Genomic DNA, 26612 nt, shown 5'->3' with positions numbered 1-26612 from the left:
CAAAATTTGTGCATATTATTATCTCGGGTGCACTGCACATCGAGAAAGTAATATTTCCTAATTAAAATATTGAATTTTGGCATCAATTTTCATTGTAATTATTTATAATAATTTGGTGCAAGTTTTCTTTTCTAAAGAACATGTCACGGTGTTGCAAAAAATGGCAAGGGAAAGTATTTCTTACAGCTATGGTGTGTTACACTGGACACAATGAACTGCTCCTAGATGCAAAAAAAGCGACAATCCCTCTACGTACACTTTTAAAAACCTATTTCGACTGATTGAGTGAATCTACAAAACCGCCTAGACCATTTTCGTGCAGAGTCTGCGGGGCCCCTTAAAGGCCGCGCCCGTCTGCATTGCCTAATGTAAAGCCCCTGAGCTTGTAAAGCAAATTGTGAAGAAGAAGAAGAATTGGAAACGCTTCATATAGATTCGCGCCAAAATAACGTAATTGTGAAAACAGGCCTTTTATTAATTATTTATGACTTAATTAATTAAAGTGACTTTATTGTGGCAAAGTTAGGGCTATTGGCCCTTTCTTACACTTAATCACTTCATGTATATAAATGAGTACTAATTTACAATATAATTTTTACAATTTTACAATGTAAGAATTTTAACAACTTTCATTTTAATATATGGTAACAGTATAAAAACTGAAATGACCTCATTTAAACATATTAAATCTTTACAATCTGGAGTATCACTAACTAAACTAACTAAAGTAAGCAAAGCATAACTAGAGTACCTACAAACTGGAACACATTACAATAAACAACCATATTCACTCTCATTATGCATCGCATTCACACTCAAGAAGGACTGGAAGTGCTTATAAGATGACGCTGGTAAAGGATTTTAAACTTTGTCTTCGATTTAGTTTCCCTGATGTCATTGTGGAGTTCATTCCACCAGCTCGTGACGGTGATCGTGAACGATCTGTTGTAGGTTGCGGTTCGATGTACAGGAATTTCTAGCGTACAGCCTGAACGGGTATTGAACAGGTGCAGTGAAATAAGATAGTGAAATCTGGTGGATAGGTAAGGAGGAGTGTTTTCATAAAGCACTTGGTACACCAAAGCAATTGCATGGAGTCTACGTCTGCCATTCAATCGTAACCAAGATAACTGTGTGTAGTATGGGGATACGTGGACTTATGGTCGTATGTCGAATGCATACCTGATGCATGCGTTTTGGGCACGTTGACTCCACATTGATTTCGTCAAAAAGAGCGGAAAATGCTCTACAAGACCGTGCAATAATCTCATCAAATTTATCAGTTTGGATTATAGGGAAATAGGCAACATCACCGGGGTAGAAAAGGACGAAGCAGGATATACGAGTGTGTGTGAGAGGAAAAATACTTCATCTAACTCTATAATCGCACTATAGTGTAAACGCACTATAGTGGCCATGAATTTAATAAGGCTGAAATAATTTCAGAAGCCATGAAAACAGTGGCATTTCTATGCTTTTAGTGAAATCTCCTGTCAGGTAGACAGCTCGTTATGACAGGCCACGCAGTGAAAAGAGCTGTGCCGCCCCACTCTGTTTCTATAATACATGCCGCCGAGCCATCGACCGAGGGCATTGTTCTGTGCCTCCAGGGCGAGTCTCTTTCCCTGCCAGCACAGAACGATTCTCAACTACAAACTATCGGCAAAAGCTTCAATCTATAAAAAAAAAAAATATTTACGAATATTTCGTAAACAAATCATTAAAAACGACTTGTTTTTCGTCGCACTGACTCAGACACGTATTAGAGTGACGATCGGATAGGACAGAGGTAGTGGTGGTGGTGGTGATTATTGTTTTAAGAGGAAGTACAGCTAGGCAACCATCCTCTATATAACACTAATCAGAGAGAAAGTGGAAGGTATCCGACACTTCAAAAAATGAAGGTATTGGCCAAAGGAAGACAAGGGCCACGAAGGGCGTGAGAATGAAAGACACCCTAGGCCTCGTATGCTCTAATGCTCGAATACCGTCGGGGTCGGAAAAGAACAAGAGTTGAACAAGGGAGATCGGATAGGACAGATGAAAGTGAGGAGCCTGGCACAAGTAAGTGGAAGCAATGCCATGACTCAGCTGAGGGCTCCGTGATCGCCAACCCACGCTCTCAAGTTTGAGTACCCCTGGGGTACTAGTCGCCTCTTACGACAGGCAGGGGATACCGTGGGTCTTAAGTCGACTTTACACTTACGAGTAACTCGTATACGAGTGCTCGTATCGAAGTAGCAAACGCATTTACATTTATGGTACTTACTCGTATAAGAGTACAGTTTCCAATATGGCTCCAAGCAGACGAAATCGTCTTGCTATGGCTGGTATCTTGCTTGCTGTTGTGCAACCCTCCGGCCTTCTGACCCCAACTTGGCAGGTTCGATTCTGGCTCAGTCCGATGGTATTTGAAGGTGCTCAGATACGTCAGCCTCGTGCCGGTAGATTTACCGGAATGTAAAAGAACTGCTGCAGGACAAAATTCAGGAACCTCGGCGTCTCCGAAAACCGTAAAAGTAGTTAGTGGGGCGTAAAGCAAATAATATTATAACAAAATGAAGCGAAAACTGTCAGAAGCGTTTAAGATCCGTTTTTGGAATACGGGAAAATTTACTAGTTCATTTACTAAATGAGAAAGGAGATGGCTGTAGAAACTTCCTAAAAAATGAAGTTTAGTACATTTGAAACGTTGCACCATTTGGTGTAAGTGGACGAAATGACTTTTATAATGCCGATATATTAAATACTGGCATATTACTGGTAATTTATTCTTCTCAGGTTGCTCCTCACATTTCCAAAGTAAGTACTCAGTTGTTGTATTAGTTCTGAGTTACAACTCTCAGTGACTCTAAGATTTTTGGCTGCTGGAGATAGCTACAAATCATTAGAATTTTTGACGCGTATATCGGCCTCACCTATTTTCTTGTTCACTCCAAGAGCATGTGAACTGTTGTTTAAATTTTTGAAGGCAGAATATATTAAGGTAAGTTTGGAAGGTAAATTATAAGGTCTAATGAATGAAAGGATGTAAAAAGAGAAACCGGGTAGGAAATCAAAATGTTATTGTATTTGGAGTATCTGTAATTATAATAGTATTCTAGTACAATCAATCAATATTCGGCATCTTTGGGTAATTAATCTGTTGGAATATTTGCTGTCTTCAGTACTTGTACGTGACGAGGTATCCTACAACACTGATACTCGTGTACATAGGAAAGTTTGTCACCCAGGGAAAAATGCTAGAGATATTCAGCCAGCTAATATTTCATCTGGTGTACATGCAAGCACAGAAATGATGTCCCGACGTAAACAATCAACACTGCCCCACTCCACTACAGAAAAGGAGGAGAGGGAGTGAAGGGGTAGTGTTGAAGTCCACTCCAGTACCGAAAAGGAGGGGAAGGAAGTGAACTTGTATAGTGCTGAAGGCACAGTGTGTGTATTGGTATACATCCACCACTGTGCCCATTTCAATCACAATAGTCTTGTAGCGGGCTGTCTACCTGCAGCAATGCGTTAAGCGTCGAGGTGGGGGTATAACATGCTTTGTTTATACCGGGACACCATTTCTGTGCTCTAGTGTACCACTGAAGCAGCCCAAGAGAGGCGATGTAAGGAAGCTACTTCAGGTCCACTTTGGTCCTACATGGGAAGAACCTTCCCAAACTCCACTTGTACAAAACCCTCCTTCTGTCCAATACTGTGCAAGATAAGGAAAACATTTCAGATGAAAATGTTCCTTTTATGGAGGATATTGATGACATGGTGTAACTGGATGGCAGTGTTCCCTTAAAGAAAATACTTCAGTGAAGATTAATAGGCCTATGTTTAGTAAATTTAGTAAATTTTGCTATTTTCAAGGATAAATTACTTTTCAATTTCAGTAAAACATTGTTTATTGTGTAATTCAGAAGGCTATTACTGTTCTTAATTGTTTAATATATGCAGTTTCTTTGAATTATCATCCTTTATATTAAAAATTTCCAGAAAATTCCCATTTGCAAAAATTATCCTATGTCTCTCGGTCATGGCTCTGCAATAAAATTCTTGAGTTATTTAGATTATGGAATAGCCATATTCGCAGCCATATATATATATATATATTTTTTTTTTTTTTTTTTGCTATTTGCTTTACGTCGCACCGACACAGGCAGGTCTTATGGCGACGATGGGATAGGAAAGGCCCAGGAATTGGAAGGAAGCGGCCGTGGCCTTAATTAAGGTACAGCCCCATCATTTGCCTGGTGTGAAAATGGGAAACCACGGAAAACCATCTTCAGGGCTGCCGACAGTGGGGCTCGAACCCACTATCTCCCGATTACTGGATACTGGCCGTACTTAAGCGACTGCAGCTATCGAGCTCGGTACCATATAAATTAAATTAAAAGTATGCAATGCAGAAACAAAAAGGGACATTCTTCATGTCATTCAGAAACAAAATGTCCCTTGTGCGTTCGGCAGTTCCAAAATGACCTTTGACCAAATATTTTTTAGTGATTGTGGAGTGAACTTGCGCTGCATTACCTATGATACTATCTAGATAGGTCATTTAGGTCATTAGTCAACAAACTACATTGGAATGCACTAGTTTTATCAGAAAAAGAACATTCCAACAGTTTTTTCTTCAGTTTGTCAAAGAAATGTAACGTAATCTACTCATGGACAAGAGTTGTTTGAAAATGGACACCTCATATTTTGATCTCAAATTGTTGATTTTTCTTTTTATCTAGATCCTTAGTTATGTTTAACCTTTACGCTCTACCTTCATAAGCCTTATTTCTCGCATTTATATCACGATATTGAGTAGACTTAACGTTCCACTGGCATTCCGCACTGTAGTAAAATCAATGACCTCCTCCAGATTTCCACGAGACATCCTGCAACATCTAGTCTCCGCCATTTTTAAAACAGTCGAACTCGGATGTAAGTCGGAAGCCTCTCTATTTTGATTGCTATTCGTATACGAGCTACGAATACGTACGAGTCGTGGTTTATATTTACGATTTCTTATCCGAATCAGTCCGAGTAGCCTACTCGTATAAGAGTTACTCGTAAATGTAAAGCCGGCTTTATTCTACCGCCCCCACCCACAGGCGGAGGATAGGACAGAGAAGGCGACCGTGACCTAACTAACTCGTTCGGTCGAATTATTAGAAACATGACTAAGTTATCAATTTAGATCTGAGAATTATATACTGTACATTAGAAGCACTTCAGATATGTGTAAAAATATCAAACTACAGCACATACTGTACCAGTAAAAGAGCCCGACTCTCAGATTAAATTTGATAGGGACATGAAATAGAGATCTCAGGGCAAAAAAACTGGATTAATCGTAGCTAGGGCTCGGTACAGGAGGTAGGGTCCTATCTACAGAAAAACTTTGACTCTGATTGTATAAGAGTTTATTCAAATAAGTCATGAGTTTGCACATCACCTCTAAGTAGAAATGGACTGTCTTCCTCGTATTCCAATAGTATGGCTTGGGTTCTCCAGCTCACCAAGCCAAGCTGGTTGAAGCACGTTCCAGAAGACTCCAGGGATTCCAGGGACTCCAGATACTCCAGACAGAGGCAGCTGGACTGTCTGGATTGACGGCGAGTAGAGATGTCTCGAACTCTGAGGCCCGGGTTGAACCCCGGTGATCCAGGCGATGTTGTAGATAGTCATGTACTACCTCAGCCCAATGAGACTGAGAGGATTGATGTTCCCAAGGTCACTAGTAGCACTGAGTCCATGAACACCTTGGATGATCAACTTATAAGCAGAGATCTTGATAATTGTACATCAAGACTTCCAACACTCCTAAAATGATATGAGTGGTATTAATAATTTTAGAGTTCATCACTAGGAAGATCCCCTTCCCTGTATGACTTTTGGCAATGAAAAAACACAAGTCCCTTCTTGTGAAATTATAGTTATACTCAAAGTTCATTACTGGCGAAGGTGCAAGTCTTTGCCTAAACTCGAACGAAAAAACACAAGTCCATTCACTTGGAAGTCTGAATATATCTAAAGTTAATCACTGGTGAAATTCATAAAGTCTTTGAGTGACCACTGACGAAAACACAAGTCCATTCACATAAATAAATTCACTGACGAAATTTATAAGTCTTTTAAACCAACACTGGCAAATGTACAAGTCTTTGAGTAAATGCAAGTGAAATCCTAACTCTGTTCAAAGCCGTTGGAAAGTTAAAGTTCATCACTAGCAATGTTAATCAATCACTGTCTATTAGAAGAATGAGTTCCTCAACAGTTGCAAATATTCCACGTAAAAAACACAAGTCCATTTTACGAACACTTAGAAAAGTTCCAATCTCGTTTACGCGTAAATAATACAAGTCCGTTCAGTGAACACTTAGAAAAATTCCAGCTTCGAAGACGCGTAAATAATACAAGTCCATTCAGTTAACACTTAGAAAAATTCCAACTTCGAAGACACGTAAATAATGTTCAGTGAACACTTAGAAGAATTCGGGTCTCGAACCCATGGAAATAATACAAGTCTATTTAGTTAACACTTAGAAAAATTCCAACTTCGATGACACGTAAATAAAAGTCCATTCAATGAACACTTGTAAATATTCCAAGTTCAATTACGAAGACTTAGAAAAATTTCTACCACACTCGAAGTCTTATGAGTCCACTTTATAAAACTTGGAAGAATCGTCTTCCCACACTTGTATAATGACAGAGTTCCACGATGATAGTAGCAGCAAGAGTGTCCTCGCTGACTACTCAGCTGAGACTGTGTGAATAGGCTACAGTAGGTCCCCTTTTTATTCAATCCGGGATGTCTACGTCATAATACGGTTTGATTGAATATCTCCCGAATCCCTCGATGGATTTGCTTGAAACTCGAGCATTGGGACGTTTAGGTGATCCCAAACAAGATGACATATCGCTCGACTCGCTAGCACAATTATTATAGAAATTTCCAAATTTTCTCCATTGAACTCACTAGAACAAGTGACGTGGAATCCAGAAAATACCAGTCAAGGCTGGCAACACGTGTTGAGACGAGCGGGCGGCCTAGCTAGCCCCTGTGGCTACGTCACAGCTCACAGTCGTCATACACTTCGCTAGCTGGTCCTCGCTGTTGGTAGACAAACCATCCGCGCTCGGAACATTACGCGTGGTAAATAAACGTAACTTATGCTCAAAAAATACTTATGTACAGGTCGTAACCGGTACAATACCTTGAAGGCACTTGGAGGGGTAGAAGGTAAAGTTTTCCACTATCTGTAACCTTGCACTTGGTGGGGCAGATTGGTTAGTTCTACGTCCGACCATCTTTGCCACCAGGAATTAACCTGGTGCTCATTTTTGGTATAGGCTGAATGAACCTCAGGGCCATGTACACCTCCGGAAGTGGTAATTTTTCGACTTCCTAACGGGGAATTGAACCCACGCCTTTACCGTCTTGTCCGGGTAGCCCTCATGCATACAAAAGTATGCTCTTCGAAACCTCGAAATATGCACCTTTCACACATTTCCACTTCCGAATAAAATAATAATTTACCAGCGAGTAGCAACAGTTATGGCTTTAGTATTTGCAGCCATAAGGACTTCTTTTGAACAGACCAACAAGTGACCTGGCTCTTGTAATACACCGCAATCGCAGAGCTTCTTGCTGTTGTTGTTGAACATGTTCCATTTCTTCAGGTAGATCAATTTCTTGCAGAGCAAAACTCCCGTCCTCAATCTATTCAATAATTTCCAAAGTCCATATGGCAAGCTACGACCTGGTGCCATTTTCTCTGAGAGAGAGATAGGCCCTAATTAGAATCTTGACTTCTGTTTTGCATATCTGCACAGTCAGCTTCTTTTAAACATTTCAGGGCCACTACTCTCTAATCTGCTGGGCTGGTTGATGGCTAAAAAGTGAACATTCTGAGTCAGTTCCCTGCCGTTACTTCTCAGATGCAGTAGTTGCCATTCTTCAGAGATGAGTTACAGAAATTCCAATAAAAAGGTACAGGAAAGGAGCCTCGCCGAATATTGCGAAGATGAAAAGTTAAGATATGAAGAGCAATCAGGCGTACTCTGGACGTCAGAGAGCAATAATAATAATAATAATAATAATAATAATAATAATAATAATAATAATAATAATAATAATAATAATAATAATAATAATAATAATAATAAAGTACGCCTCTGTGGTGTAGTGGTTAGCGCGATAATCTGCCACCCTTGGAGGTCCGGGTTCGATTCCCGGCTCTGCCACGAGATTTGAAAAGTGGTACGAGGGCTGGAACCGGGTCCACTCCACCTCGGAAGGTCAACTGAGTGGTGAGGAGTTCGATTTCCTCCTCAGCCATCCTCGAAGTGGTTTTCCATAATTTCCCACTTCTCCTGCAGGCAAATGCCGGGATGGTACCTAACTTAAGGCCACGGCCGCTTCTTTGCCTATCCCTTCTAATCTTCCCATCCCCCCGCAAGAGCGCTGTTCAGCATAGCAGATGAGGTCGCCTGGGCGAGGTACTGGTCTTCTCCCCAGTTGTATCCCCCGGCCCAGAGTCTGAAGCTCTAGGACACTGCCCTTGAGGCGGTAGTGATTGGATCCCTCGTTGAATCCGAGGGAAAAACCGACCCTGGAGGATAAATGGACTAAGAAAGAAAGAAAGAAAGAAAGAAAGAAAAAAGAAATAATTATAATAATTTCTTCCTTTTCTTCAGAGCTGTTTGTCCCTCCTGGTGGCAGGGTCCACTAGCCTACATGGATTGGTTGTCTCCATTCAGTTCTGTCCTTGGCCAGAAGAGATTGGAGATTGACGCTCTTCAGATCTTTGTAGAAATAATAAGAATAAGAATAAGAATAAGAATAAGAATAAGAATAAGAATAAGAATAAGAATAAGAATAATACATACATGCATACATACATACATACATACATAGTGTACATACATACATGCATACATAAGCGTGTGACCTCCGAGGAGGCCTGGTGCAAGTCTTTCGAATTGACGAAGTATAGGCGACCTGCACGTCTATGACAATGGGGCCTCATCTATGATGAATTCTAATGAAGACGACACACACACACACCCAGCCCCGAGCCATCGGAATTATTATTTATTTTTTTGCAAGTTGCTTTACGTCCTACCAACACAGATAGGTCCTATGGCGACGATGGGACAGGGAAGTGCTAGGAGTGGAAAGGAATCGACCGCGGCCTTAATTAAGGTAGAGCCCCAGTATTTGCCTGGTGTGAAAATGGGAAACCACGGAAAAAACATCTTCAGGGCTGCCGACAGTGGGGTTCGAACCCACTATCTCCCGAATACTGGATACTGGCCGCACTTAAGCGACTGCAGCTATCGAGCTCGGTTCATCGGAATTAACCAATGAAGGTTAAAATCCGCCACCCGGCCGGGAATCGAACCCGGGACCCTCTGCTCCAAAGGCAAGCACGCTAACCATTCAGCTATGGAGCCGATAATAATAATAATAATAATAATAATAATAATAATAATAATAATAATAATAATAATAATAATAATAATAATGGTTTTACGGTTTTCGGAGACACTGAGATGCAGGAATTTAGTCCCGCAGGAGTTCTATTACATGCCTGTAAATCTACGGACGTGAATGAGCTCTTTCATATACCACCGGACTGAGCCAGGATCGAACCTGACAAGCTGGGGTCAGAAGGCCAGGGCCTCAACCTTCCGAGCCACTCAGCCCGCCCTTCAGAAGGTGACAGTGATCTGACGGCTGATTTATCAAGATCGGCACTTACAGTTATGTCCATAAACATCGAGGGTCTATCCAGCCAGAGAGAAGATCTACCAGCAGACCTGTACAGTCATTATAACTGTGATGTCATTGCTGTGCAAGAAACTCGTACGGGACAATCAGGATGAAGACCGAGAACCAAAGGCAGGAGGCAAATTCTGGAAAGGCCGCAGGACAAACGGCAGTGCCATATCGTTACGAATAAATCTCGACACACGATGACTGTTCGTTGGATTGACTCCACAGGCAGGCCAGTAATTCACATAGTCAGATGCAGTGAACAACTAAACAGCTCAGCAGTATTCAATGACAGGACGATACTCACAACACCGAACATGAACACAGGTCAATTTATCCTTACACTCACGATAGCGGCTTCCCTCGCTGACTAACGCCGGGCCTCATTCCACAGAAATACACAAACACACAGTACAGTCGTCCGTTCCGTCGTCTCCAGCCCACCCACTCACTGGTCTCTCCGACACCACAACAACAGCTCCTCGTTCAAACCTCGGTAAGACATAGGCGACAGCCAACATCTCTGTCGCCTCCAGCCCAGTCACCGAACCCCAACACACTGAGGATCACATTGATTCCACCACGGAGCCCAGCTCTCACTCTAGCTCCACCACGGAACCTCACTCTGACTGATTGTCCGCGGCTAGCCTCCCTTTTTATAGCTCAGCTGATTTGAGCCAGAATTTTCGCGAAGGGGGTAGAGACAGAATATTCCCGTTGAATCTCCAAGAAACTCAGAGATAAGCCAGCCGACGAGAACAATACACGGAAAGGCCCGCCCCATCCAAGCCCGCAGGGAGATCCCAGATCGTCTGAGTCACAAGCCCCTTACTGGAAGTTCCGAAAGGGGCTACCACGGGGCTGGCACGTAACAATACTTTTAAGAGTAGATCGAACATCGCGTCTTCTGCTTTGTCGGAGTAAAACATCATTTTGTATTTAAGGAACCTTCCAGTTCCAAGTATCATAACATCACCTTAATAATATGAATCTAAATATGCACTAAAAAGCGGAACTTCCCGGTGTAATGTTGAAATGTTAGGCGCCTTTTGTTTTATTAACCTAACGTTGCAGTACTAATTCTTAGGTATTTACTCGTAATGATTGAAACTGTAATGGTTTATAGAATAAATATTTACAAGACTGATTTCATCAATGATTTTATTTTTATTTCATTAATCAAAATAAACTGCAAAGCCCGCCTGGTGGCTATAATCGTTAAGGCCTCACGCTGTATGGTCTGACACCGTGGTTGGACGGTCCGAATTCGTTGATCGAAGAAACTTTCGTCATCAGAATATTGACCGGCAGGGTAGGAGAGTATACAATTCGTGATCACTAGATTGTGTGCGAACTGCCTCTATTCAGTTCCCGAATCTCTCGTATAGAGTGATGCTGTTTAGGGAGATTCGTCCGTCGAATGGCGATGTTAAATCTTGAGCAGCCCATGGGTGCTATTCGACAGGAGTAGGCTATGTGCTGGCACCGGGTTTCACCCTCTTCTTACCTGCTATCATATATCACATCAGTCATTTCATCTCTTTAACTCTTCTGATGAGGTTTACGTCAGGAAGGGCATCCGGTTGTAAAAACGCGCTACAAAGATTCATCTCACTTCATACGCGACCCCGTAGAGAAGCGGGACAAGGGTTGGACATACAATCAAAATAAATGTCCGGCTCCTTCTGTGAATGATCAGCGTTGAGGCTTTCTGTTCAGAGGGCCCCACGTTCGATTGTCACCTGGGTCGGGTTTTTTATACGCTTACGGTCGACTCCTATGACTTGGAGACTGGGTATTTGTCTCAACACGCTCGTCTTTTTACACAACACAACACAACACATTGATAGCCACGACAGAAAAACACAATAGTGAATACATCCCTCCACATAGGGTTGGCGTCAGGAAGGGCATCCGGCAGTAAAACGTATAGTAGTAATAATAGTAGTAGTAGTGAAAATATGACAATTGACAAGACTACATTTGAAAGTTTTGGGCGTACAACCCACTTGTTCATGAACTTGGCGTTACTGTAGCACTATACAACAATTATCTTTTGAACACTGTTGGGTTTCATTGAATGCCCCGTATCTGAAAACGCATAATAAAGCATGGAAAAACTTATCTCTCCTTCACAGGCCACAGGACGATATTTTTAAAATGGTATACAATTACACACCTTTTGTGATCACCTTCTAGCACCTTACCGATTGAAGAAAATTCAGTCAGTCCAGTATGAAAAGTAGCAGTAATTTTAATAAAGAAATAAGTAAATGCGCACCATAATTGCTTCTTAGGTACTGAAGAGAGGAACTACTTAAAGAAAACAGATTTAAAGGAAAAATCACTAAAGTAATAAAAATCAATTTCTCCAAACTCACTAGTTTGGAGAACGTCTGTACTCTGATACGAAAGTTTTACATTATGGAGACTTACAACGAATATTGAACATGAAATGATAGTTCCCTTCTATTTCCAGACTTGAATGTCGCTCGGAGTGGTACATGTACTAGGCCAACCATTTGTCAAACCACCGCCGTAAATCTTGAGAGAGAGATTATAGAACTATGGTGGAACATTATTCAAATGACGTCCGAACATTCCACGAGCTAGTGAAATGCATTTAGCTTATTGTTCCACAGAACAGGGATGGTAGGAGGTAGCGTCAGCTGAGCCTTACAGACATCTCCTAAATAACAGTTTTTTAGTAATGGGTTATACATCCTGTGTGAAGGATATATTTCATTATTGTTTTACTAGCCACTATATCCCTTGTTGACGTGGTAGTATTAGTACAATTGCAGAAACAAATATCTTGAGGAGCTGCTCTCAGGCCCAGGTTGATGGTATTAAAAGTGAACTTTTGTTGTTTTGTGGGTTGTCTTCTTCAGGCGAAATCTCGAGCAGTCTCCACTCGGAGATCCGAATAGGGGACTATTTTATCTCAGGACTGCTTTGCTAGAACACGTCTTTCTCTTTTGTAGCTATCGTTATAACCGCTGTTATTTCGGATAGCCAGTGGTTCTTTCACACGGTAGTTTCCCCCCTTGCCTTCCGCATCCTACACCGGTGACAGTTTTTAGATTCATCCATCTCTTTCGCCAATGGCAAGAGGGTGCCCTGACCCCTACCTGCTCAACAGTCTTCATATGGGACCGTTGGCAATATTATCCCGGAAGTCCCTCGTGAGACTTTCCCAGTCAAAGATGGTGGGGGTGGTGGTGATTATGGTTTTAAGAGGAAGTATAACTGGACAATCATTCTCTATTAACACTAATTTGAGGAGAAAAACGGAAGGGGTCCAACACTTCGAAAAATGTAGGTGTCGGCCAAAGAAAGATAAGGGCCACGAAGGGCGTGAAAATGAAAGACCCCCTAGGCCTCGAGTGCTCTAAAACCGTCGGGATCGGAAGAGAACAAGAGTTTACAAAGGGATGTCGGATAGGATAGATGAAAGTGAGGAGCCAAGCTACAAGTACTCCATGGTCACCAACCACGCTCCCAAGTATGAGTCCCTGGGCTAACCATGTCCAGAACAAAGCAATGTTTGTGGAAAGTCCTCGGGAGCTGTAAGAGGAAGATTGGTTCTACATCCCACCATCATTTTCTTGTTTCAGTTTTCGAAAACGCCGGGCTGTCGAAATGATGTCCCATGCACTGCTATTTGATCACTTTTATATCGACCGTGATTGTGAAAAAGTAACATGTTGTGACATCACGCACTGCTGCGTGATCACTGTTATATCTGTAAAAAGAAAGTAGTATGTCGTGGCTGTAAAAAAAAAAAAAGAGACAATGCAAAGGTAACTGATTTTTAATATCTAGGAATGAGAATTTGCCTACTTGCCTATTTATTCCTAGTGTATGAAAACGTAGGCTTTACGATATAAAGCCGTTTTAGGCTACTTGTAGCAGGAATTTATTGGTTTTATATTAAATGCCTATTTTAGGGATTTGTGCGCATTTGGTGTGCAACTGCCTATTTAATGCCTTTTGAATGACTTTAAATGAAGACAATTTTCTTCCAGTGCATTGCGTTCTAGCTGGGACGGTCGACAGACTCGTTTCTCAACATCTGTTTACCTCGCTAAAAATAAGGAGAATCTCGGAAGTCTCCATAAATAGAGCTTTGGGAATTTACTACAGAACAAACAAGGAACAATATAGCCTTCCATCCATCCCACCTCCGTAGATGATGAAGGAAGCGAGAACCAACCAACGTACGACTATGTTGTACACATCCTTATCCCCTACCGACCTACCTACCTACCTACCTCCCTGCGTCTCGCTGCAAATTTTTGGACGTTTTTTTTTTAACCTTGAGATCATGTTTAAATCTGCTGTGAAGAATTGTGTTCAGCAATACCCAAAGAAAAATCTTCCTACAGGCTGAAGCAGTGGATCACTGGAAATTCCAACTTCACTGCCGATGGCAGGGTAGACTTCTGCCAAGCTTGGAGTAAAGAGATACGTACATTTCTCTCTTTTATCCTTTTGTGATTGATGATTTCGTTTTAGCATTTACAGGCCTATGTGGCAAGTTGTTTTGTTGCACCGCTATATAATTCCGGCCATGGACGATGAAGATGTTGCCTGTATAACAGAAGCCAAGAGAGCCATGTCCTGCCCATCGGTTCGATCAGATGTGGCGTTCCTGAAGGCAACTTCAAGTTCAGCAAGCTGCTAGGAGCCATCAGAGAGTTGTAGAAAAGTGGCATGCCGCTTGTGTGTCCTTTAGGATCGTGAAAGAAGTCAGGGGAAGTCTCGAGAGAACATCTGGGAAGGTAGCCGCTATAAGGGAAAAGTTTGATAGGGACCTGCAACGAAATCCAGGGTGGAAAGATATAGAGATACTCGAAAAAGTATTCGTACACGTCACATTATGCGCGAACGGGACATACATATGCGTAAATTTAAGGGCAAATATCAAAAGGTAACATAAATAAAACACGGATTGCATAGTTTGAAATGGTAGTTATTTATTATACTATCAATATTGCTTACAATATGAAGGTACGTCTGAAACAAACAAAAAAGACAACCGCATTCTCTCTAAAGAATTACACAGGGAAGAAGTATTCTTATAACCATATCCAGTCCGAGATGTTTGTTCACTTTTCAATACTTCGTCGGGTTCCCCTTTGCCTTTATTATTGCCTGCAGTCGTCGTGGGGTAGAAGCAACTAAGTTATCGGTAACCGATGACGCAATGTTGTTCCATTCTTCCAGTACGACAATTTGGAGATCATTCCTGTTGGAGATTACCCTGGATCGTAGTGTTCTGTCTAATATATCCCATACTTGCTCTATCGGATTGATATCGGGGGACTGAAGGTCTGTAGGAAGATGCTTTGGCACATTGCAAAGTATCCACATCTTTGTATTATGGACGGTGTGTTTTGGATCATTGTCTTGCATGAACATGAAATTATGTTCCAAACCAAGTTTCCTAGCACTGGGTATGTGTTTTCAGAATATTTATGTAGCATTAGTGATCCACGGTTCCACCTATAAAACACAACTCTCCAACACCGGCAGCACTCATGGGCCCTCAGACAAGAACGGATCCCTCTCCATGTTTGACTGTAGGAGTCACATTTATGGGGTCCAGTTCTGTGTTCGGTTTTTGCCACACTAATCTTCTCCCAACTGAACCAAATACGTTGTATTTACTTTCACCGGTGAAACTCGCACGCTTCCAAAACTCGTCCGCCTTATCCACATGTTTTAAAGCGAATTCTGGGCGTTTTTTGCGGTTCCTTGCACTAACAAAAAATTCTCTTAGACACTCGACCATTATACCCTGCTGTTTTCAAGGTATTTCGCACGGTATCCGTATATACCTTAACGCAATAATCTGAGGGGCACTAGTTTTCGGACCCTTTTTCTGAGTTCAAATAATAAGTACTTGGGGACGCCCGCTTCTGGGCCTGTTCCGTACACTTTTATTCACACAGTACCAGTCAATGATGGATTAAACTGTCGACCGAGGTCGATTGATTATTCGTGAAATCTCAGACAGGGACTTCGTTTCACTGTGAAGCTTGATAATTATTTTCCGTTCCTCTTGTGTTGTTTTGTGCCGTTTTCGCCCCATTGCGCTTGTTTGGACCTTGCGTAAACTGCAGGCGTACACAGCGATTGTACAATCGGGATTACGAGAATTCCGGGTGGAAAAGGAAACAAGTGACGTTTGGGCGAAGATTTTGGCCATCCCTGAGAATGAAGGAGAAGTAACCAAGGCAACGTCAGATGTGTTCGTCCTCCAGGAGGTGTGGCCTGTCCCATTACGCACTCCGAGGTCACCCCAACATCATTTTATCGGGAACTGATTAAGATATTTCTATGGTTAAATATTCTGTCTATACTGGCTTCTCCTAATCAAGGAAAACAATTAACTGTAATTTACTTGTGATAAATGTGCACGATTTAATTCCGCCCCAATACGTGTGACATTTAATTGTTTGATCAGCGCTGACAATAACTCCATAGGACGGTTTCCCAAACACCCTTGCTATTAACAAAGTAATGAAGAGCCATTCTTTCCGTTTCTCCCTAATTAGTTTCCTCCAGTTATTTGAATTGCTAGAAAATTATTAGTTTATGGAAAACTAGTGCACTGTTTAAGATTATACAAATACAATTATTTTCGTGTGCGGGAAGCGTTCATTTTATTTATTTACATTTTTCTTACAAAATGCACTCCTTCGTTTTTTTAAGACATTTTACTGTGACACTACGAGAATATCTTATTTTTATTATAACCTACCATTTTTTGATTGTGAATAATATTCTTCATTTACGTGACTTTTAAATGTAAGCACTGTTTCTGATTTGTATTTTTAGCCGTATAGGTCATTTTATCCCATTTATTTCTATCCATTTTCCCAAAATTATATTAAGAAAAACGAATGGTATAATATTTCAGTCAAAGGGTAGGCCCTAAATCTTTATATGAAACAGTTACCTTCTTTCATCTTAATTTCTTGCGTTCAAATTTGATATCCGTGTATATTTTAGTGCAAAGTATATTAATTCTTCTTTTGACAATGTCTGCATGAGTATTAAAGTAGTTTAATTTAATAGGACCAATATTGACGAAAATATGGGCCATTCCTTCTTGCAGTAGTTGAGCGCGATGATAATGAAGTCATAGTCGAGACCGCTATCATTTCAGCCAGCCTTCGCGCACAAGAATTACAAAGAAACTGGAGAATTTGACCCTCAGTGAGTTGATATACACAGTACGTCTCTTGCCTTCAAGGACTCCCCTCATTCCCATCTCTCATAGTTGTCAAGCCAGGGGGGACGTGCGGGCAGGCGGGGAGCAAGTACCTTCCCCTCCGCGTGATTCGTTCATTCTAAATATCCCGTACTTCACTCTCTCCACCTCCCCTTCACTCTTCAGATGTGTGCATGTATTACGTGTCTGATGGATGTCACCAGTGAGAGAGAATGTGAAAGCAGGTCCTGGGCGGTTCTGAGGGCTGTACTGATTTCTTGCCTGAAATGAATATTTCTGCCCACGAGGTACTAAAGTTCTCCAGTGTACATGGACTGCAGTACACGCGTGCCACTGCATGCACACGGGCCTGGGAAGGGCCCTGCATGTGACTACAAGGAACTGTTTCTTGGTGTACGAATACTTTTACGAGGTGCGTAATGTCGTACTCAACCTGTACAATCAACGATCTAGACCTCTTGATGCAATGAAATGGGGCAAAGGACGTTCAGACATTACGTCTCGTTCTCGTTCTCGTTCTATACAGTCCCCGTGCATATCAATATATTTATCCAAAGACGCCATATAGTCAGCATTTTCACGTGTACGAATACTTTTTCGAGTACCTGTAGTAAAAGTAGACAATGTGCTACGAGATAAGAAAGGCAAAAGCAGTAGACCTAAAACTAGATGAAATGGCTTCACTGACGTTTTGTCCCGTCACTTCATGTGTTGTTGAGAGATCCTTCTCACAATACAAAAAACATTCTTCATGACAATAAAACAAGATTGTTACCTGAAAATATTGGAAATTTGTTAGTTCCTTTCAGAGTCCTTGAGTGTACTATTAAGTTAGAAGTAATTTTTTCATGCCTGTTTGGTTGCCTATTTTAGAAAATGGTGTCTATTTTGGCTATTTTAGTGCCTATATGCCTGCCTATTTTAACTGTGTTTAGTGCCTATATGCCTGCCTATTTTAACTGTGTTTAGTGCCTATATGCATGCCTATTTTAACTGTGTTTAGTGCCTATATGCATGCCTATTTTAACTGTGTTTAGTGCATATATGCCTGCCTATTTTAACTGTCTTTAGTGCCCATATGCCTGCCTATTTTAACTGTGCTTAGTGCATATATGCCTGCCTATTTTAACTGTGTTTAGTGCCTAGATGCATGCCTATTTTAACTGTGTTTAGTGCCTATATGCATGCCTATTTTAACTGTGTTTAGTGCCTATATGCCTGCCTATTTTAACTGTGTTTAGTGCCTATATGCCTGCCTATTTTAACTGTGTTCAGTGCCTAAATGCATGTCTATTTTAACTGTGTTTAGTGCCCATATGCCTGCCTATTTTAACTGTGTTTGGTGCCTGTATGCCTGCCTATTTTAACTGAGTTTAGTGCCTATATGCATGCCTATTTTAACTGTGTTTAGTGCCTATATGCCTGCCTATTTTAACTGTGTTTAGTGCCTATATGCCTGCCTATTTTAACTGTGTTTGGTGCCTGTATGTCTGCCTATTTTAACTGATTTTAGAGCCTATATGCATGCCTATTTTAACTGTGTTTAGTGCCTATATGCCTTCCTATTTTAACTGTGTTTAGTGCCTGTATGCATGCCTATTTTAACTGTGTTTAGTGCCTATATGCCTGCCTATTTTAACTGTGTTTGGTGCCCGTATGCCTGCCTATTTTAACTGTGTTTAGTGCCCATATGCCTGCCTATTTTAACTGTGTTTAGTGCATATATGCCTTCCTATTTTAACTGTGTTTTGTGCCTGTATGCATGCCTATTTTAACTGTGTTTAGTGCCTATGTGCCTGCCTATTTTAACTGTGTTTAGTGCCTAGATGCATGCCTATTTTAACTGTGTTTAGTGCATATATGTATGCCTATTTTAACTGTGTTTAGTGCCCATATGCCTGCCTATTTTAACTGTGTTCAGTGCCTAAATGCATGCCTATTTTAACTGTGTTTAGTGCCCATATGCCTGCCTATTTTAATTGTGTTTAGTGCATATATGCATGCCTATTTTAACTGTGTTTAGTGCATATATGCCTTCCTATTTTAACTGTGTTTAGTGCCTGTATGCATGCCTATTTTAACTGTGTTTAGTGCCTATATGCCTGCCTATTTTAACTGTGTTTGGTGCCTGTATGCCTGCCTATTTTAACTGAGTTTAGTGCCTATATGCATGCCTATTTTAACTGTGTTTAGCGCCTATATGCCTGCCTATTTTAACTGTGTTTAGTGCCTATATGCCTGCCTATTTTAACTGTGTTTGGTGCCTGTATGCCTGCCTATTTTAACTGAGTTTAGTGCCTATATGCATGCCTATTTTAACTGTGTTTAGTGCCTATATGCCTTCCTACTTTAACTGTGTTTAGTGCCTGTATGCATGCCTATTTTAACTGTGTTTAGTGCCTATATGCCTGCCTATTTTAACTGTGTTTAGTACTGAACCATACTGTTCATGGACCAATAGTATAGATTTTAGTATTGGATATTGGGATTACATAAGACCACCCACAAAGTCATTGTCGTATAGTATATTTCATAAAAGAGGCCAGAAGAAGCGTTCTTGTGTGAAGAGAGCTGGAGCGTCATTATGAGAAATCTCCAGAACCTCATTAAAGGGAGTTATGTCCCAAGCCAAGCCTCTTAATGAAGATTGGGGACGCTTCCCGGATCCCGGCAAAACTTACCTTCGGAGGGAAGAAAGAATTAAATTAATATCTTTGGTTACGGAAGAGTTGCATTGGATTTGATACAAGAATTGCAACCTGCATAATTTCTGCTTTATTTTGATATGCATTAGGGCTGCAATCATAAATGCATTCGTTAAATAAGGTACTTGACGTGCGTTGTGCGGGAAAACTTCGAGTCGCGGGCGCGCGTATTCTGCACGCGATCAAGTGGCGTGGTTACGCTAACTTGATTATAAAAGCAAGGCCACCTGGCACATCAGCCTCATTCTTTGACCGTAAGGCTGCTTGAACGAAGTCGCCATGCTACAAGTCGGCACTGCGAACAACATCTTGTCTTCGAGCTGCACATACAACTAGTACTACTGTATCTGCGAGGAATTACCCCTGCATCAAGTCAGAACGAGCTTTACATCATCATTGCGAGGAAGCCACAACCGGAGCTGAAGCCAACACGACAACGGGAATCGATCCAGGAACGTTGGGTGTACCTGATCAGCGCGACGTCGAAGGGGACATCTTCCAACCATTCAAGGAGCTGTACGAAGGACTCACGCAAGATAGGATGTCTCCAAGTGTTCACCAGTATCTGCTGCAACCGTCGCAGTTTGTCATGATGTGGTAAATTCAGTGGTCCACAGGGAGGGCCGCTCCGTCATGTCATCAATCACATAAGGTCAGAGCTTTCAAATTCTGTTTCAAGCATGTCATTTAAATTTAGATAGGAATAGGGGGGGGGCGTCAGTCAACAGGTTAGTTATGGTAGGAAAATTCTTTGTAATATAGAGCGAGGCCTCAAGCTCGAACCCCGTACATTAGGGTAGATGATAGTTTGTGGATTCCTTATTGGTGTGTTTATATTTCATTTCGATTGTATTATATTAGCGTACGTGTTATCTTCATGGATCAGGTCGAACTCCCTTGGTCATGATAGGTTAGTCTAACAGGCAGGCACTATTTATTGTGTCGCGTTCAGGCATTGGTTTCTGCAGACGTAGGCTGTATAGTTGAGACCAGGATTCAACCCGTAATTCACCCAGCTTTACTGACAGGGCGAGCAAGTCCGAATGTTTGAGAGATGTGAGCATTATGCATGTAGCTGACTGTATGTATTGAGATGAAAAAGCCCAGCACAGTTTGAGAGTGTATTGGATGCATTAGAGATGCCTTATTATGGCCATGTGACTATCGCTTGTTGATTTGTATCTTTGTGTTATCAAGGTTGAGCCCATGGGAGGCGGAAATAAGATTTGTTATATTGCTGGTGATATTGAGATGAGGGCGGATAGCCCAGGTGCATTTAAAGAGTGCTTTTAGCAGCCAGATTACGTGAGTTGAAAGGCGAGGTTTTTTTTTTTAGCCTGCAGCCAGCTGAGCTCGTAAATTATGTGGATTGCCGCTCGTCAAGGGTTCGAATGGTGAGGGTTGGTGTGTCCGACGTCACAGTCTTGAAACTCGGTGATATTGCTGTCTGCAGCGTGTCGAGTGTGTAAGGGGGGAGTAGACGACCTTGATGTTTTGGAACGCAGGGAGAGATTTTTGTTCTATTTGTTCTACTTTAATTTTAACACTGGCCCGTTTGATATTGTCACTTTGGATATGTTGGTTGCGTTCTTTTTTGATTGTTCGTATATGAATATTATACGCCTTACTCTTCATAGGACTAGGGTTCGTGACCGAGTCAGGACACTGTTCATTTTGTGTTTATATTTGTTGGCACCGGGGTTCGATGGTACGAGGCATAGTAAATTTTTGGGAACTACTGTTAGATGTGTATTTCAGCAGATATCCATCTTTCTAGATTTCGCTACTTACACAATTGTAACATGCTTGTTACAGCACAGCTGTTTCGTGAAGGCAGTGAACTGGTTGTCATCGGCTCAACGTTATCTTTACCCAAGCATTTTGAAAGCTCTTATATTTTGTAAATAGATTTTGTTTTTGTAATAAATCCCTATTTGTTAAACTTTGAATGCAGCGATGTTTCTGTTAGATTTTTTATTTATTTAGCTGATTCTTACCTGATTAGTCACATATCCTAGTGTTTTATCTTTATGTTGCCCATTGATCCCCATGTTATCCCTGAGAAGAGCGCTATTGGATGGCCGAGCCAGGATATGTGTTCAGGTAAGACTATGTGCACCAGCTCACGTTTGTGAGAGTTCTTTCACTACTGTACTCTGGGTTCGAGACCGGCTTTCGCCTGGCCGGAATCACAGAGTCCTGTAGGGCACAGTACCTATTAATTCTGACCTTAGTAATATCACACACTAGTACTCGATCACTGGATGCATTGCTCAAGAAGCAGCAGGTTGTGACAGTGAAATATGATTGTCGATGAAGAAGCAGAAGATAGTGATTTTATATCTCGTTCCTGGCTTGTGGAGAAAAAAGCCTTCCCCGCTCGAGTGAAGACGTCGCTTTATGCTCCACTTCAGTAAAATCGCGCTCCTCCACTTGCCGCTGTAACTCCTTGTTATAATGCGCGTGCTGATGGCACCAGCACGTGATATGCAGGTAGAGCCAGCCAAGTGAACAACCTTTTATTTACGTACACGCTCTTTCGTGCATATTTCTGATACGAAGTTCAGCCGTGTGTTACCAGTTGTGTCGTTCAATTGTTGACACAGCCGTGGATTTTGAGAGGAGGAAAGCGCTAAGACTTATGATCCCTAAATATTTCTTGCCAGAGATTATTTATTTATTTATTTATTTATTTATTTATTTATTTATTTATTTATTTATTTATTTATTTATTTATTTATTTATTTATTTAATTTATTTATTTATTTATTTATTTATTTACTAATGGGGTAACGTCGTATTGCAGCATGAAAGGTTTTCAGTGACACGAGAATGGAAACGGGCTAGGATTGGAAGGTTAACATCCTTAAGGAAATAAATAAATAAATAAATAAATAAATAAATAAATAAATAAATAAATAAATAAATAAATAAATAAATTATTCTTTCTTTCTTTCTTTCTTGCGAACCGGCCAAACTTAGCACCACGCCAATACCACTTCACTTTCTTCTTATCATACCTTCTTCCTTCCTCTTTCTCCACAGTGCCTTCATTCTTTCAGAATTTTGCACTCTTCTCTCTTCAGTCCATCTCCTCCTTTGCGCTCTTTCTTTTCTTCCACAAGAACTTTTATGTTGGAAAGTCTTTTCCTGAATTGGTCTCTATCACAATATTCTTCATCTGCATTTCCTAACCTATTGAGTTCTTCCTTCATCTGCTTGGCATATCCCCCCTGGCTTTTCAAGAAGTATATTTTATTAAAAATTTGTTTCTTTAACCTTTCTGTATCCATTCTAACCATGTGTCCATAGGATCACAGCCGGCTTTTCCTTATTGTTGTTTCCATGTCTACTGTTCGTTTGTGTATCTCCTTATTTGATCGTAATCTGCAGTTTCCCTCCACTACCCTTGGGCCATAAATCTTCCTTAATATTCTCCTTTCAATCTTAAGTAGTTTTTCCAGGTTCGTTAGTGTTGCTGTTTCCACCCCATACAGAATCACTGGTTGTACCACAGCATCATAATATCTTAATTTGGCATTAATGGAAAGATTCTTTTTGTTGTAAATGGCTTTGGTGGCAATGTTTAGCCTTTCCAATGTAAGTTTCCTATTTCCCATGGCCTCTTTATCCAACCCGTTGCTGCTGATAATCTCTCCCAGGTATGTAAACTGCTTTGTGACCTTCACTTCACCATATTTCGTCCTCATTGATTCTTCACATAATTCCTGTCCGTGCTCATCATCTCTGTTTTTGTGAAGGAGATATTTAAACCTGTTTTCTCGGCTATCTCCTGTAGTTCATTTATCTGTGTTATTGCTTCCTGTTCTGTCTCAGCGAAGAGTGCTAAATCGTCAGCAAAGGCCAAAACTTGGGTTTGACATGTTTATTTTTATTACCTATTATAGCTCCTGAGTCATTATGTTTCCACGGTGTTTTCATGACCATATCTAGAACCACGTTGAACAGTGTTGGTGATAAGCTGTCACCCTGTCTCAGACCTGTTTTTATCTGGAAGGGTCCGCTGATCTCTCTTCGAAATTTCTCTTTGGATATGGTGTTTGTTAGTGTTAACCTAAGTAAGTTGAATGTTGTTTGATCGATGCCATATTCTCTCAAGATGTCCATCAAAGTGTGTCTATTGAATCGTATGTTTTCTGATCCCGCATTGTAATACTTGATTATCAGTTTTAGACTCAAGATTTGAAAAAGCGGTACGAGGACTGGAACGGGGTAACTCAGCCTCAGGAAATCAACTGACTAGAGGGGATTCGATTCCCGCTTCAGCCATCCTCGAAGTGGTTTTCCGTGGTTTACCACTTTTCCAGGCAAATACTGGGACCGCCTCCTTCCCTCTTCCTTGCCTATCCCTTCCAAAACATCCCGTCCCCCACAAGGCCCCTGTTTAGCATAGCTGGTGAGGCCACCTGGGCGATTATTATTATTATTATTATTATTATTATTATTATTATTATTATTATTATTATTATTATTATTATTATTATCCCACATGGTGGCCAGGATTGTTAAGGTGTTGAAGTCTAAAGGGTCTGACAGCGAGCTTAGCCGGTTCGAGTCCCGTTGGTTGAAAAAATTGTCACCATCATAATGTGGGCCGGCATGGTAGGGAAGGTGGTGGTATACAATTTCTAATCACTAGATTGCGTGCCAAAAGCCTGGATTGAATTCCAAACCTCTCCGCAGTGCTCTTATGGAGTGAGGACATATAACGCTGTTGATGGTGATTCGTCCGTCGAATGGAGAAGTTCAGCCTTGAGCAGACCCCTTGGGGCTATTCGACAGGAATAGGCTATGTGCTGGCACCGGGTTTTACCCTCTCCCTTCCTTTTTTCAAGTTGCTTTACGTCGCACCGACACAGATAGGTCTTATGGCTACGATGGGATAGGAAACGGCTAGGAGTGGAAAGGAGGCAGCCGTGGCCTTAATTAAAGTGTGAAAATGGGAAACCACGAAAAAACATCTTCAGGGCTGCCGACAATGGGGTTCGAACCCACTATCTCCCGGATGCAAGCTTGCAGCTGCACGCCCCTAACTGCACGACCAACTCGCCCGGTTTTCTCTCCCCCTTCCTACTATTATATCGTCGCCGTTCGGGCAGGTTATATCTCAGAATGCTCTTCGTGTCAATTATTTTCCTTAAGACTTGTCACACCTCCCAGCCACATTCGGATATGCAGTCCATCAGAACAATTTCCGTTGTGTTCAATTTCGTATGCTAACGTGTAAAGGAAAATGAACCTTAAGTACATCATACTGTAGGGGTGCGTAAATAATCCACGCAAACATACTTTTTTTTTTTTTTTTTGCTATTTGCTTTACGTCGCACCGACACAGGTAGGTCTTATTGCGACGATGGGATAGGAAAGGCCTAGGAAGTGGAAGGAAGCGGCCGTGGACTTAATTAAGGTACAGCCCCGGCATTTGCCTGGTGTGAAAATGGGAAACCACAGAAAACCATCTTCAGGGTTGCCGACAGTGGGGCTCGAACCCACTATCTCCCGATTACTGGATACTGGCCGCACTTAAGCGAAACATACATTCATTCCTCGAGTGCGATATGGTATGGTTCATTTTCCTTTATACGTAAGCAAAGGTAAATGAACACAACGAATATTGTTCTGACGGACTACAGTAAATATCCATATGTGGCTGGGAGGCGTGACCAGTCGTAAGGAAATAACGAATGGGAAGAGCATTGTGAGATACAACTTATTACCCGAACAGCGACGATATATCACATCATTCATTTCATCTCATTAACTGCTCTGATGAGGTTGACGTCAGGAAGGCCATCCGGACAAGGGTTGCACAGACACATAAACATTATTATTTCTTTCTTTCTTTCATTCTTTCATTCTTTCTTTCTTTCTTGCGAACCGGCCGAACTCAGGACCACGCCAATACCACTTCACTTCCTTCTAATCATCCCTTCTTCCTTCCTCTTTCTCCACAGAGCCTTCATTGTTTCAGAACGTTGCGCTCTTCTCTCCTCAGTCCATCTTCCCCTCTGCGCTCTTTCTCTTCTTCCACAAGAACTTTTATGTTGGAAAGTCTTTTGCGGAATTGGTCTCTATGACGACATTCTTCATCTGCAATTCCTAACCTCTTGAGTTCTTCCTTCATCTGCTTGGCATATCCACCCCTGGTTCTTCAAGTAGTATATTGTATTCAAAATTTGTTTATTTAACCTTGCTGGATCCATTCTGACCATGTGTCCATAGAATCGCAGCCATCTTTTCCTTATTGTTGTTTCCAGGTCTTCTGTTCTTTTGTATATCTCCTTATTTGATCGTAATCTGTAGTTTTCCTCTACCGCCCTTGGGCCGTAAATCCTCCTCAATATTCTCCTTTCAATCTTTAGTAGTTTTTCCAGGTTCGTTAGTGTTGCTGTTTCCACCCCATACAGAATCACTGGTTTTACCACAGCATCATAATGTCTTAGTTTCGCATTGATGGAAAGATTATTTTTGTTGTAAATGGCTTTGGTGGCAATGTTTGGCCTTTCCAACTTAAGTCTTCTATTTTCTATGGCCTCTTTATCCATCCCGTTGCTGCTGATAATCTCTCCCAGATATTTAAACTGCTTTGTGACCTTCACTTCGCCATATTTCGTCTTCATTGTTCCCTTCACATAATTCCTGTCCGTGCTCATCATCTCTGTTTTTGTGAAGGAGATTTTAAACCTGTTTTCTCGGCTATCTCCTGTAGTTCATTTATCTGTGTTATTGCTTCCTGTTCTGTCTCAGCGAAGAGTGCCAAATCATCAGCAAAGGCCAAACACTTGGGTTTGACATGTTTATTTTTACTACCTATTATAGCACCTGAGTCATTATGTTTCCACAGTGTTTTCATGACCTTATCTAGAACCACGTT

At 41.3% G+C, this 26612-nt stretch overlaps 1 protein-coding gene across 1 annotated transcript in view; it reads right to left on the bottom strand.

Moving 5' to 3' along the window:
- Positions 1-26612, bottom strand: part of LOC136886022 (dual specificity protein phosphatase 22-like) — a 735408-nt gene that overhangs the window by 492296 nt on the left and 216500 nt on the right. The window lies entirely within an intron of this gene.

This window comes from Anabrus simplex, chromosome 1 (genome assembly GCF_040414725.1).
Source record: "Anabrus simplex isolate iqAnaSimp1 chromosome 1, ASM4041472v1, whole genome shotgun sequence".
Taxonomy (NCBI): Eukaryota; Metazoa; Arthropoda; class Insecta; order Orthoptera; family Tettigoniidae; genus Anabrus; species Anabrus simplex.
The sequence above is the reverse complement of the archived record's forward strand: the minus strand, read 5'-3'. Positions and strand labels throughout refer to the sequence as shown.